This window comes from Callionymus lyra, unplaced genomic scaffold, assembly GCF_982586985.1.
Source record: "Callionymus lyra unplaced genomic scaffold, fCalLyr1.hap1.1 HAP1_SCAFFOLD_95, whole genome shotgun sequence".
In the NCBI taxonomy this organism is placed as follows: domain Eukaryota; kingdom Metazoa; phylum Chordata; class Actinopteri; order Syngnathiformes; family Callionymidae; genus Callionymus; species Callionymus lyra.
The window spans coordinates 180,001-192,500 of NW_028258588.1; the positions used below are offsets into that span (position 1 = coordinate 180,001).

Consider the following 12,500-nt stretch of genomic DNA (forward strand, 5'->3'; position numbering starts at 1 on the left):
CCACTTTTTGAGGAGCAGTCACACTCGGAAAAAATTTCTTTCGTCAGGCAAAAGAACCAGAGTTCTCCGCGGCCATCCACTCCAACCTTGTCCGACTTTGAGGCACCAGGCTCGGCCACCCTCCGAGCCTTTTCCTTCCCTCTCCTGTTATGGTGCCTCCCTATTAACCTCTAGGTGGTTGCGCTCGTGACATCAAAAAGACCACTTTTTGAGGAGCAGTCACACTCGGAAAAAATTTCTTTCGTCTGGCAAAAGAACCAGAGTTCTCCGCGGCCATCCACTCCAACCTTGTCCGATTTTGAGGCACCAGGCTCGGCCACCCTCCGAGCCCTTTCCTTCCCTCTCCTGTTATGGTGCCTCCCTATTAACCTCTAGGTGGTTGCGCTCGTGACATCAAAAAGACCACTTTTTGCAGAGCAGTCACACTCGGAAAAAATTTCTTTCGTCAGGCAAAAGAACCAGAGTTCTCCGCGGCCATCCACTCCAACCTTGTCCGACTTTGAGGCACCAGGCTCGGCCACCCTCCGAGCCCTTTCCTTCCCTCTCCTGTTATGGTGCCTCCCTATTAACCTCTAGGTGGTTGCGCTCGTGACATCAAAAAGACCACTTTTTGAGGAGCAGTCACACTCGGAAAAAATTTCTTTCGTCAGGCAAAAGAACCAGAGTTCTCCGCGGCCATCCACTCCAACCTTGTCCGACTTTGAGGCACCAGGCTCGGCCACCCTCCGAGCCTTTTCCTTCCCTCTCCTGTTATGGTGCCTCCCTATTAACCTCTAGGTGGTTGCGCTCGTGACATCAAAAAGACCACTTTTTGCAGAGCAGTCACACTCGGAAAAAATTTCTTTCGTCAGGCAAAAGAACCAGAGTTCTCCGCGGCCATCCACTCCAACCTTGTCCGATTTTGAGGCACCAGGCTCGGCCACCCTCCGAGCCCTTTCCTTCCCTCTCCTGTTATGGTGCCTCCCTATTAACCTCTAGGTGGTTGCGCTCGTGACATCAAAAAGACCACTTTTTGAGGAGCAGTCACACTCGGAAAAAATTTCTTTCGTCAGGCAAAAGAACCAGAGTTCTCCGCGGCCATCCACTCCAACCTTGTCCGACTTTGAGGCACCAGGCTCGGCCACCCTCCGAGCCTTTTCCTTCCCTCTCCTGTTATGGTGCCTCCCTATTAACCTCTAGGTGGTTGCGCTCGTGACATCAAAAAGACCACTTTTTGCAGAGCAGTCACACTCGGAAAAAATTTCTTTCGTCTGGCAAAAGAACCAGAGTTCTCCGCGGCCATCCACTCCAACCTTGTCCGATTTTGAGGCACCAGGCTCGGCCACCCTCCGAGCCTTTTCACTCCCTCTCCTGTTATGGTGCCTCCCTATTAACCTCTAGGTGGTTGCGCTCGTGACATCAAAAAGACCACTTTTTGCAGAGCAGTCACACTCGGGAAAAATTTCTTTCGTCTGGCAAAAGAACCAGAGTTTTCAGCGGTCATCCACTCCAACCTTGTCCGATTTTGAGGCACCAGGCTCGGCCACCCTCCGAGCCTTTTCACTCCCTCTCCTGTTATGGTGCCTCCCTATTAACCTCTAGGTGGTTGCGCTCGTGACATCAAAAAGACCACTTTTTGCAGAGCAGTCACACTCGGAAAAAATTTCTTTCGTCTGGCAAAAGAACCAGAGTTTTCAGCGGTCATCCACTCCAACCTTGTCCGATTTTGAGGCACCAGGCTCGGCCACCCTCCGAGCCTTTTCACTCCCTCTCCTGTTATGGTGCCTCCCTATTAACCTCTAGGTGGTTGCGCTCGTGACATCAAAAAGACCACTTTTTGCAGAGCAGTCACACTCGGGAAAAATTTCTTTCGTCTGGCAAAAGAACCAGAGTTTTCAGCGGTCATCCACTCCAACCTTGTCCGATTTTGAGGCACCAGGCTCGGCCACCCTCCGAACCTTTTCACTCCCTCTCCTGTTATGGTGCCTCCCTATTAACCTCTAGGTGGTTGCGCTCGTGACATCAAAAAGACCACTTTTTGCAGAGCAGTCACACTCGGGAAAAATTTCTTTCGTCTGGCAAAAGAACCAGAGTTTTCAGCGGTCATCCACTCCAACCTTGTCCGATTTTGAGGCACCAGGCTCGGCCACCCTCCGAGCCTTTTCACTCCCTCTCCTGTTATGGTGCCTCCCTATTAACCTCTAGGTGGTTGCGCTCGTGACATCAAAAAGACCACTTTTTGCAGAGCAGTCACACTCGGAAAAAATTTCTTTCGTCTGGCAAAAGAACCAGAGTTTTCAGCGGTCATCCACTCCAACCTTGTCCGATTTTGAGGCACCAGGCTCGGCCACCCTCCGAGCCTTTTCACTCCCTCTCCTGTTATGGTGCCTCCCTATTAACCTCTAGGTGGTTGCGCTCGTGACATCAAAAAGACCACTTTTTGCAGAGCAGTCACACTCGGAAAAAATTTCTTTCGTCTGGCAAAAGAACCAGAGTTTTCAGCGGTCATCCACTCCAACCTTGTCCGATTTTGAGGCACCAGGCTCGGCCACCCTCCGAGCCTTTTCACTCCCTCTCCTGTTATGGTGCCTCCCTATTAACCTCTAGGTGGTTGCGCTCGTGACATCAAAAAGACCACTTTTTTCAGAGCAGTCACACTCGGGAAAAATTTCTTTCGTCTGGCAAAAGAACCAGAGTTATCAGCGGTCATCCACTCCAACCTTGTCCGACGTTGAGGCACCGATGTCGGCCAAGTTCTGAGCGTTCCACCGCCGAATGCCACTGGTCCTCAACACAGCGGACTTCCAATCCAACCTTGTCCGACTTTGAGGCACCGAAGTCGGCCTCAGCCCGAGCCTTCCCCCGCCGACCTCACTGGAGCCCGCCATCCAGGGACCGGCGGAGGTCGCCCGCATGACCGCGGCAAAGTGTCTCAAAGTCGGGCACGACCGCTCGAGTCACCCGCCAACCCGGTCCGGGGCACCTCCAGGGACCGGCGGAGGACGCCCGCATGACCGCGACAAAGTGTCTCAAAGTCGGGCACGACCGCTCGAGTCACCCGCCAACCCGGTCCGGGGCACCTCCAGGGACCGGCGGAGGACGCCCGCATGACCGCGACAAAGTGTCTCAAAGTCGGGCACGACCGCTCGAGTCACCCGCCAACCCGGTCCGGGGCACCTCCAGGGACCGGCGGAGGACGCCCGCATGACCGCGACAAAGTGTCTCAAAGTCGGGCACGACCGCTCGAGTCACCCGCCAACCCGGTCCGGGGCACCTCCAGGGACCGGCGGAGGACGCCCGCATGACCGCGACAAAGTGTCTCAAAGTCGGGCACGACCGCTCGAGTCACCCGCCAACCCGGTCCGGGGCACCTCCAGGGACCGGCGGAGGACGCCCGCATGACCGCGACAAAGTGTCTCAAAGTCGGTCATGACCGTTCGAGTCACCCGCCAACCCGGTCCGGGGCACCTCCAGGGACCGGCGGAGGAGGCCCGCATGACCGCGACAAAGTGTCTCAAAGTCGGGCACAACCGCTCGAGTCACCCGCCAACCCGGTCCGGGGCACCTCCAGGGACCGGCGGAGGACGCCCGCATGACCGCGACAAAGTGTCTCAAAGTCGGGCACGACCGCTCGAGTCACCCGCCAACCCGGTCCGGGGCACCTCCAGGGACCGGCGGAGGACGCCCGCATGACCGCGACAAAGTGTCTCAAAGTCGGGCATGACCGCTCGAGTCACCCGCCAACCCGGTCCGGGGCACCTCCAGGGACCGGCGGAGGACGCCCGCATGACCGCGACAAAGTGTCTCAAAGTCGGGCATGACCGCTCGAGTCACCCGCCAACCCGGTCCGGGGCACCTCCAGGGACCGGCGGAGGACGCCCGCATGACCGCGACAAAGTGTCTCAAAGTCGGGCACGACCGCTCGAGTCACCCGCCAACCCGGTCCGGGGCACCTCCAGGGACCGGCGGAGGACGCCCGCATGACCGCGACAAAGTGTCTCAAAGTCGGGCACGACCGCTCGAGTCACCCGCCAACCCGGTCCGGGGCACCTCCAGGGACCGGCGGAGGTCGCCCGCATGACCGCGACAAAGTGTCTCAAAGTCGGGCATGACCGCTCGAGTCACCCGCCAACCCGGTCCGGGGCACCTCCGGGGACCGGCGGAGGACGCCCGCATGACCGCGACAAAGTGTCTCAAAGTCGGGCAGGACCGCTCGAGTCACCCGCCAACCCGGTCCGGGGCACCTCCGGGGAGCAGTGGAGGTCGCTCGCATGACCGCGACAAAGTGTCTCAAAGTCGGGCATGACCGCTCGAGTCGCCCGCCATCCCGGTCCGGAGCTCAACACTTTGTCGTTTTTTCCACTCCCTCCCCATTAACCTCTAGGTGGTTGCGCTCGTGACATCAAAAAGACCACTTTTTGCAGAGCAGTCACACTCGGAAAAAATTCGTTTCGTCTGGCAAAAGAACCAGAGTTCTCAGCGGGCTTCCAGTCCAACCTTGTCCGATTTTGAGGCACCAGGCTCGGCCACAGTCCGAGCCCATTCACTCCCTCCCCTGTTGTACTCGCTCCCTATTAACCTCTAGGTGGTTGCGCTCGTGACATCAAAAAGACCACTTTTTGAGGAGCAGTCACACTTAGGAAAAATCCGTTTGCGCTCACACCATCCCTCCCCATTAACCTCTAGGTGGTTGCGCTCGTGACATCAAAAAGACCACTTTTTGAGGAGCAGTCACACTTAGGAAAAATCCGTTTGCGCTCACACCATCCCTCCCCATTAACCTCTAGGTGGTTGCGCTCGTGACATCAAAAAGACCACTTTTGAGGAGCAGTCAGACACCGAGGTTTTCTGGATTTATGTCCGTTTTCCTGGTTCTCTGACTCGGGCACCTTGTGACCGACATCCCCCCCTTCCCTGGTTCTATTTTGCCGATACTTTGGTGAGTTTTCTACCCGCAAACCAAGCCCCCCAAGCCCGCCGCCTGGTGGGGGAGCATGCCGCCTGGCCCGGTTCTATTTTAGGTCACTTTGGTGAGTTTTCTACCCGCAAACCAAGCCCCCCAAGCCCGCCGCCTGGTGGGGGAAGAGGCCCCCTGGTCCCGGTTCTATTTTAGGACACTTTGGTGAGTTTTCTACCCGCAAACCAAGCCCCCCAAGCCCGCCGCCTGGTGGGGGAAGATGCCCCCTGGTCCCGGTTCTATTTTAGGACACTTTGGTGAGTTTTCTACCCGCAAACCAAGCCCCCCAAGCCCGCCGCCTGGTGGGGGAACATGCCCCCTGGTCCCGGTTCTATTTTAGGACACTTTGGTGAGTTTTCTACCCGCAAACCAAGCCCCCCAAGCCCGCCGCCTGGTGGGGGAACATGCCGCCTAGCCCGGTTCTATTTTAGGTCACTTTGGTGAGTTTTCTACCCGCAAACCAAGCCCCCCAAGCCCGCCGCCTGGTGGGGGAAGAGGCCCCCTGGTCCCGGTTCTATTTTAGGACACTTTGGTGAGTTTTCTACCCGCAAACCAAGCCCCCCAAGCCCGCCGCCTGGTGGGGGAACATGCCCCCTGGTCCTGGTTCTATTTTAGGACACTTTGGTGAGTTTTCTACCCGCAAACCAAGCCCCCCAAGCCCGCCGCCTGGTGGGGGAGCATGCCCCCTGGTCCCGGTTCTATTTTAGGACACTTTGGTGAGTTTTCTACCCGGAAACCAAGCCCCCCAAGCCCGCCACCTGGTGGGGGAAGAGGCCCCCTGGTCCCGGTTCTATTTTAGGACACTTTGGTGAGTTTTCTACCCACACTGCAGGTCCCCAAATGCCGCCATCTGGTGGGGGAACATGCCGCCTGCACCGGTTCTATTTTAAGTCACTTTGGTGAGTTTTCTGCCCACACTACGGGTCCCCAAATGCCGCCATCTGGTGGGGGAACATGCCGCCTGCACCGGTTCTATTTTAAGTCACTTTGGTGAGTTTTCTGCCCACACTACGGCTCCCCAAATGCCGCCATCTGGTGGGGGAACATGCCGCCTGCACCGGTTCTATTTTAAGTCACTTTGGTGAGTTTTCTGCCCACACTACGGGTCCCCAAATGCCGCCATCTGGTGGGGGAACATGCCGCCTGCACCGGTTCTATTTTAAGTCACTTTGGTGAGTTTTCTGCCCACACTACGGCTCCCCAAATGCCGCCATCTGGTGGGGGAACATGCCGCCTGCACCGGTTCTATTTTAAGTCACTTTGGTGAGTTTTCTGCCCACACTACGGGTCCCCAAATGCCGCCATCTGGTGGGGGAACATGCCGCCTGCACCGGTTCTATTTTAAGTCACTTTGGTGAGTTTTCTGCCCACACTACGGCTCCCCAAATGCCGCCATCTGGTGGGGGAACATGCCGCCTGCACCGGTTCTATTTTAAGTCACTTTGGTGAGTTTTCTGCCCACACTACGGGTCCCCAAATGCCGCCATCTGGTGGGGGAACATGCCGCCTGCACCGGTTCTATTTTAAGTCACTTTGGTGAGTTTTCTACCCACACTACGGGTCCCCAAATGCCGCCATCTGGTGGGGGAACATGCCGCCTGCACCGGTTCTATTTTAAGTCACTTTGGTGAGTTTTCTACCCACACTACGGGTCCCCAAATGCCGCCATCTGGTGGGGGAACATGCCGCCTGCACCGGTTCTATTTTAAGTCACTTTGGTGAGTTTTCTGCCCACATTACGGGTCCCCAAATGCCGCCATCTGGTGGGGGAACATGCCGCCTGCACCGGTTCTATTTTAAGTCACTTTGGTGAGTTTTCTGCCCACACTACGGGTCCCCAAATGCCGCCGCCTGGTGGGGGGAACTGCCGCCTAGTCCCGGTTCTATTTTAGGTCACTTTTCTCACTTTCTGACCCACAAATAATGCCCCAAATGCCGCCGCCTGGTGGGGGGAACTGCCGCCTAGTCCCGGTTCTATTTTAGGTCACTTTTCTCACTTTCTGACCCACAAATAATGCCCCAAATGCCGCCGCCTGGTGGGGGGAACTGCCGCCTAGTCCCGGTTCTATTTTAGGTCACTTTTCTCACTTTTCTACCCACAAATAATGCCCCAAATGCCGCCGCCTGGTGGGGGGAACTGCCGCCTAGTCCCGGTTCTATTTTAGGTCACTTTTCTCACTTTCTTACCCACAAATAATGCCCCAAATGCCGCCGCCTGGTGGGGGGAACTGCCGCCTAGTCCCGGTTCTATTTTTAGGTCACTTTTCTCACTTTCTTACCCACAAATAATGCCCCAAATGCCGCCGCCTGGTGGGGGGAACTGCCGCCTAGTCCCGGTTCTATTTTAGGTCACTTTTCTCACTTTTCTACCCACAAATAATGCCCCAAATGCCGCCGCCTGGTGGGGGGTACTGCCGCCTAGTCCCGGTTCTATTTTAGGTCACTTTTCTCACTTTCTTACCCACAAATAATGCCCCAAATGCCGCCGCCTGGTGGGGGGGAACTGCCGCCTAGTCCCGGTTCTATTTTAGGTCACTTTTCTCACTTTCTTACCCACAAATAATGCCCCAAATGCCGCCGCCTGGTGGGGGGAACTGCCGCCTAGTCCCGGTTCTATTTTAGGTCACTTTTCTCACTTTCTGACCCACAAATAATGCCCCAAATGCCGCCGCCTGGTGGGGGGAACTGCCGCCTAGTCCCGGTTCTATTTTAGGTCACTTTTCTCACTTTCTGACCCACAAATAATGCCCCAAATGCCGCCGCCTGGTGGGGGGAACTGCCGCCTAGTCCCGGTTCTATTTTAGGTCACTTTTCTCACTTTCTGACCCACAAATAATGCCCCAAATGCCGCCGCCTGGTGGGGGGAACTGCCGCCTAGTCCCGGTTCTATTTTAGGTCACTTTTCTCACTTTCTGACCCACAAATAATGCCCCAAATGCCGCCGCCTGGTGGGGGGAACTGCCGCCTAGTCCCGGTTCTATTTTAGGTCACTTTTCTCACTTTCTGACCCACAAATAATGCCCCAAATGCCGCCGCCTGGTGGGGGGAACTGCCGCCTAGTCCCGGTTCTATTTTAGGTCACTTTTCTCACTTTCTGACCCACAAATAATGCCCCAAATGCCGCCGCCTGGTGGGGGGAACTGCCGCCTAGTCCCGGTTCTATTTTAGGTCCCTTTTCTCACTTTCTGACCCACAAATAATGCCCCAAATGCCGCCGCCTGGTGGGGGGAACTGCCGCCTAGTCCCGGTTCTATTTTAGGTCACTTTTCTCACTTTCTGACCCACAAATAATGCCCCAAATGCCGCCGCCTGGTGGGGGGAACTGCCGCCTAGTCCCGGTTCTATTTTAGGTCACTTTTCTCACTTTCTGACCCACAAATAATGCCTCAAATGCCGCCGCCTGGTGGGGGGAACTGCCGCCTAGTCCCGGTTCTATTTTAGGTCACTTTTCTCACTTTCTGACCCACAAATAATGCCCCAAATGCCGCCGCCTGGTGGGGGGAACTGCCGCCTAGTCCCGGTTCTATTTTAGGTCACTTTTCTCACTTTCTGACCCACAAATAATGCCCCAAATGCCGCCGCCTGGTGGGGGGAACTGCCGCCTAGTCCCGGTTCTATTTTAGGTCACTTTTCTCACTTTCTGACCCACAAATAATGCCTCAAATGCCGCCGCCTGGTGGGGGGAACTGCCGCCTAGTCCCGGTTCTATTTTAGGTCACTTTTCTCACTTTCTGACCCACAAATAATGCCCCAAATGCCGCCGCCTGGTGGGGGGAACTGCCGCCTAGTCCCGGTTCTATTTTAGGTCACTTTTCTCACTTTCTTACCCACAAATAATGCCCCAAATGCCGCCGCCTGGTGGGGGGAACTGCCGCCTAGTCCCGGTTCTATTTTAGGTCACTTTTCTCACTTTTCTACCCACAAATAATGGCAAAAAAAAATGCTTACAGCACCCAGTATTCCCAGGCGGTCTCCCATCCAAGTACTAACTGGGCCCGACCCTGCTTGGCTTCCGAGATCAGACGAGATCGGGCTCATTCAGGGTGGTGTGGCCGTAAGCGAGGGAAGCGCTTGTGAAATGCCCCAAAGTGTTGAAAATGTTCCCCAGGCCCCTGGTTCCCCATCCCCGCAGGAGGAGGCTCCCCAGGCCCCCTGGTTCCCCATCCCCGCAGGAGGAGGCTCCCCAGGCCCCCTGGTGCAGGAGGAGGCTCCCCAGGCCCCCTGGTGCAGGAGGAGGCTCCCCAGGCCCCTGGTTCCCCATCCCCGCAGGAGGAGGCTCCCCAGGCCCCCTGGTTCCCCATCCCCGCAGGAGGAGGCTCCCCAGGCCCCCTGGTGCAGGAGGAGGCTCCCCAGGCCCAATGGTTCCCCATCACCGCAGGAGGAGGCTCCCCAGGCCCCCTGGTTCCCCATGCCCGCAGGAGGAGGCTCCCCAGGCCCCCTGGTTCTCTATGCCCGCAGGAGGAGGCTCCCCAGGCCCCCTGCTTCTCCATCCCCGCAGGAGGAGGCTCCCCAGGCCCCATGGTTCCCCATCACCGCAGGAGGAGGCTCCCCAGGCCCCCTGGTTCCCCATCCCCGCAGGAGGAGGCTCCCCAGGCCCCATGGTTCCCCATCACCGCAGGAGGAGGCTCCCCAGGCCCCCTGGTTCCCCATCCCCGCAGGAGGAGGCTCCCCAGGCCCCCTGGTGCAGGAGGAGGCTCCCCAGGCCCCCTGGTTCCCCATCCCCGCAGGAGGAGGCTCCCCAGGCCCCCTGGTTCTCCATGCCCGCAGGAGGAGGCTCCCCAGGCCCCCTGGTTCCCCATCCCCGCAGGAGGAGGCTCCCCAGGCCCCATGGTTCCCCATCACCGCAGGAGGAGGCTCCCCAGGCCCCCTGGTTCCCCATCCCCGCAGGAGGAGGCTCCCCAGGCCCCCTGGTGCAGGAGGAGGCTCCCCAGGCCCCCTGGTTCCCCATCCCCGCAGGAGGAGGCTCCCCAGGCGCCCTGGTTCTCCATCCCCGCAGGAGGAGGCTCCCCAGGCCCCCTGGTTCTCCATGCCCGCAGGAGGAGGCTCCCCAGGCCCCCTGGTTCTCCATCCCCGCAGGAGGAGGCTCCCCAGGCCCCCTGGTTCTCCATCCCCGCAGGAGGAGGCTCCCCAGGCCCCCTGGTTCTCCATCCCCGCAGGAGGAGGCTCCCCAGGCCCCCTGGTTCTCCATCCCCGCAGGAGGAGGCTCCCCAGGCCCCCTGGTTCTCCATCCCCGCAGGAGGAGGCCCCCCAGGCCCCTGGTTCCCCATCCCCGCAGGAGGAGGCTCCCCAGGCCCCCTGGTTCTCCATGCCCGCAGGAGGAGGCTCCCCAGGCCCCCTGGTTCTCCATCCCCGCATGAGGAGGCTCCCCAGGCCCCTGGTTCTCCATGCCCGCAGGAGGAGGCTCCCCAGGCCCCCTGGTTCTCCATGACCGCAGGAGGAGGCTCCCCAGGCCCCCTGGTTCTCCATCCCCGCAGGAGGAGGCTCCCCAGGCCCCCTGGTTCCCCATCCCCGCAGGAGGAGGCTCCCCAGGCCCCCTGGTGCAGGAGGAGGCTCCCCAGGCCCAATGGTTCCCCATCACCGCAGGAGGAGGCTCCCCAGGCCCCCTGGTTCCCCATGCCCGCAGGAGGAGGCTCCCCAGGCCCCCTGGTTCTCTATGCCCGCAGGAGGAGGCTCCCCAGGCCCCCTGGTTCTCCATCCCCGCAGGAGGAGGCCCCCCAGGCCCCTGGTTCCCCATCCCCGCAGGAGGAGGCTCCCCAGGCCCCCTGGTTCTCCATGCCCGCAGGAGGAGGCTCCCCAGGCCCCTGGTTGGGAGAGGGGGAAAAAGAGCAAAGTGTTTAAAAATGCCCCAAAGTGTTGAAAATGTTCCCCAGGCCCCTGGTTCCCCATCCCCGCAGGAGGAGGCTCCCCAGGCCCCCTGGTTGGGAGAGGGGGAAAAAGAGCAAAGTGTTTAAAAATGCCCCAAAGTGTTGAAAATGTTCCCCAGGCCCCTGGTTCCCCATCCCCGCAGGAGGAGGCTCCCCAGGCCCCCTGGTTGGGAGAGGGGGAAAAAGAGCAAAGTGTTTAAAAATGCCCCAAAGTGTTGAAAATGTTCCCCAGGCCCCTGGTTCCCCATCCCCGCAGGAGGAGGCTCCCCAGGCCCCCTGGTTGGGAGAGGGGAAAAAAAGAGCAAAGTGTTTAAAAATGCCCCAAAGTGTTGAAAATGTTCCCCAGGCCCCTGGTTCCCCATCCCCGCAGGAGGAGGCTCCCCAGGCCCCCTGGTTGGGAGAGGGGGATAAAGAGCAAAGTGTTTAAAAATGCCCCAAAGTGTTGAAAATGTTCCCCAGGCCCCTGGTTCCCCATCCCCGCAGGAGGAGGCTCCCCAGGCCCCCTGGTTGGGAGAGGGAAAAAAAAGAGCAAAGTGTTTAAAAATGCCCCAAAGTGTTGAAAATGTTCCCCAGGCCCCTGGTTCCCCATCCCCGCAGGAGGAGGCTCCCCAGGCCCCCTGGTTGGGAGAGGGGAAAAAAAGAGCAAAGTGTTTAAAAATGCCCCAAAGTGTTGAAAATGTTCCCCAGGCCCCTGGTTCCCCATCCCCGCAGGAGGAGGCTCCCCAGGCCCCCTGGTTGGGAGAGGGGGAAAAAGAGCAAAGTGTTTAAAAATGCCCCAAAGTGTTGAAAATGTTCCCCAGGCCCCTGGTTCCCCATCCCCGCAGGAGGAGGCTCCCCAGGCCCCCTGGTTGGGAGAGGGGAAAAAAAGAGCAAAGTGTTTAAAAATGCCCCAAAGTGTTGAAAATGTTCCCCAGGCCCCTGGTTCCCCATCCCCGCAGGAGGAGGCTCCCCAGGCCCCCTGGTTGGGAGAGGGGGAAAAAGAGCAAAGTGTTTAAAAATGCCCCAAAGTGTTGAAAATGTTCCCCAGGCCCCTGGTTCCCCATCCCCGCAGGAGGAGGCTCCCCAGGCCCCCTGGTTGGGAGAGGGGAAAAAAAGAGCAAAGTGTTTAAAAATGCCCCAAAGTGTTGAAAATGTTCCCCAGGCCCCTGGTTCCCCATCCCCGCAGGAGGAGGCTCCCCAGGCCCCCTGGTTGGGAGAGGGGAAAAAAAGAGCAAAGTGTTTAAAAATGCCCCAAAGTGTTGAAAATGTTCCCCAGGCCCCTGGTTCCCCATCCCCGCAGGAGGAGGCTCCCCAGGCCCCCTGGTTGGGAGAGGGGAAAAAAAGAGCAAAGTGTTTAAAAATGCCCCAAAGTGTTGAAAATGTTCCCCGGCCTCCTGGTACCCCATCCCCGCATGAGGATGTCACCCAGGCCCCTGGTTCTCCATCCCCGCAGGAGGAGGGATTGTGGGTGGGAGAGGGAAAAAAAGGCTAAAGTGTTTAAAAATGCCCCAAAGTGTTGAAAATGTTCCCCGGCCTCCTGGTACCCCATCCCCGCATGAGGATGTCACCCAGGCCCCTGGTTCTCCATCCCCGCAGGAGGAGGGATTGTGGGTGGGAGAGGGAAAAAAAAGAGCAAAGTGTTTAAAAATGCCCCAAAGTGTTGAAAATGTTCCCCAGCCTCCTGGTAGCCCATCCCCGCATGAGGATGTCACCCAGGCCCC

The 12,500-nt window shown here is 58.4% G+C and overlaps 1 non-coding gene across 1 annotated transcript; it reads right to left on the bottom strand.

Annotated features, from left to right (window-relative positions):
• Window positions 1–8,877: 8,877 nt before the first annotated feature.
• LOC148058336 (5S ribosomal RNA) lies at window positions 8,878–8,996 on the bottom strand. The gene has a single exon (XR_015709968.1). It is a non-coding gene; the product is annotated as a 5S ribosomal RNA (ribosomal RNA).
• Window positions 8,997–12,500: the final 3,504 nt, after the last annotated feature.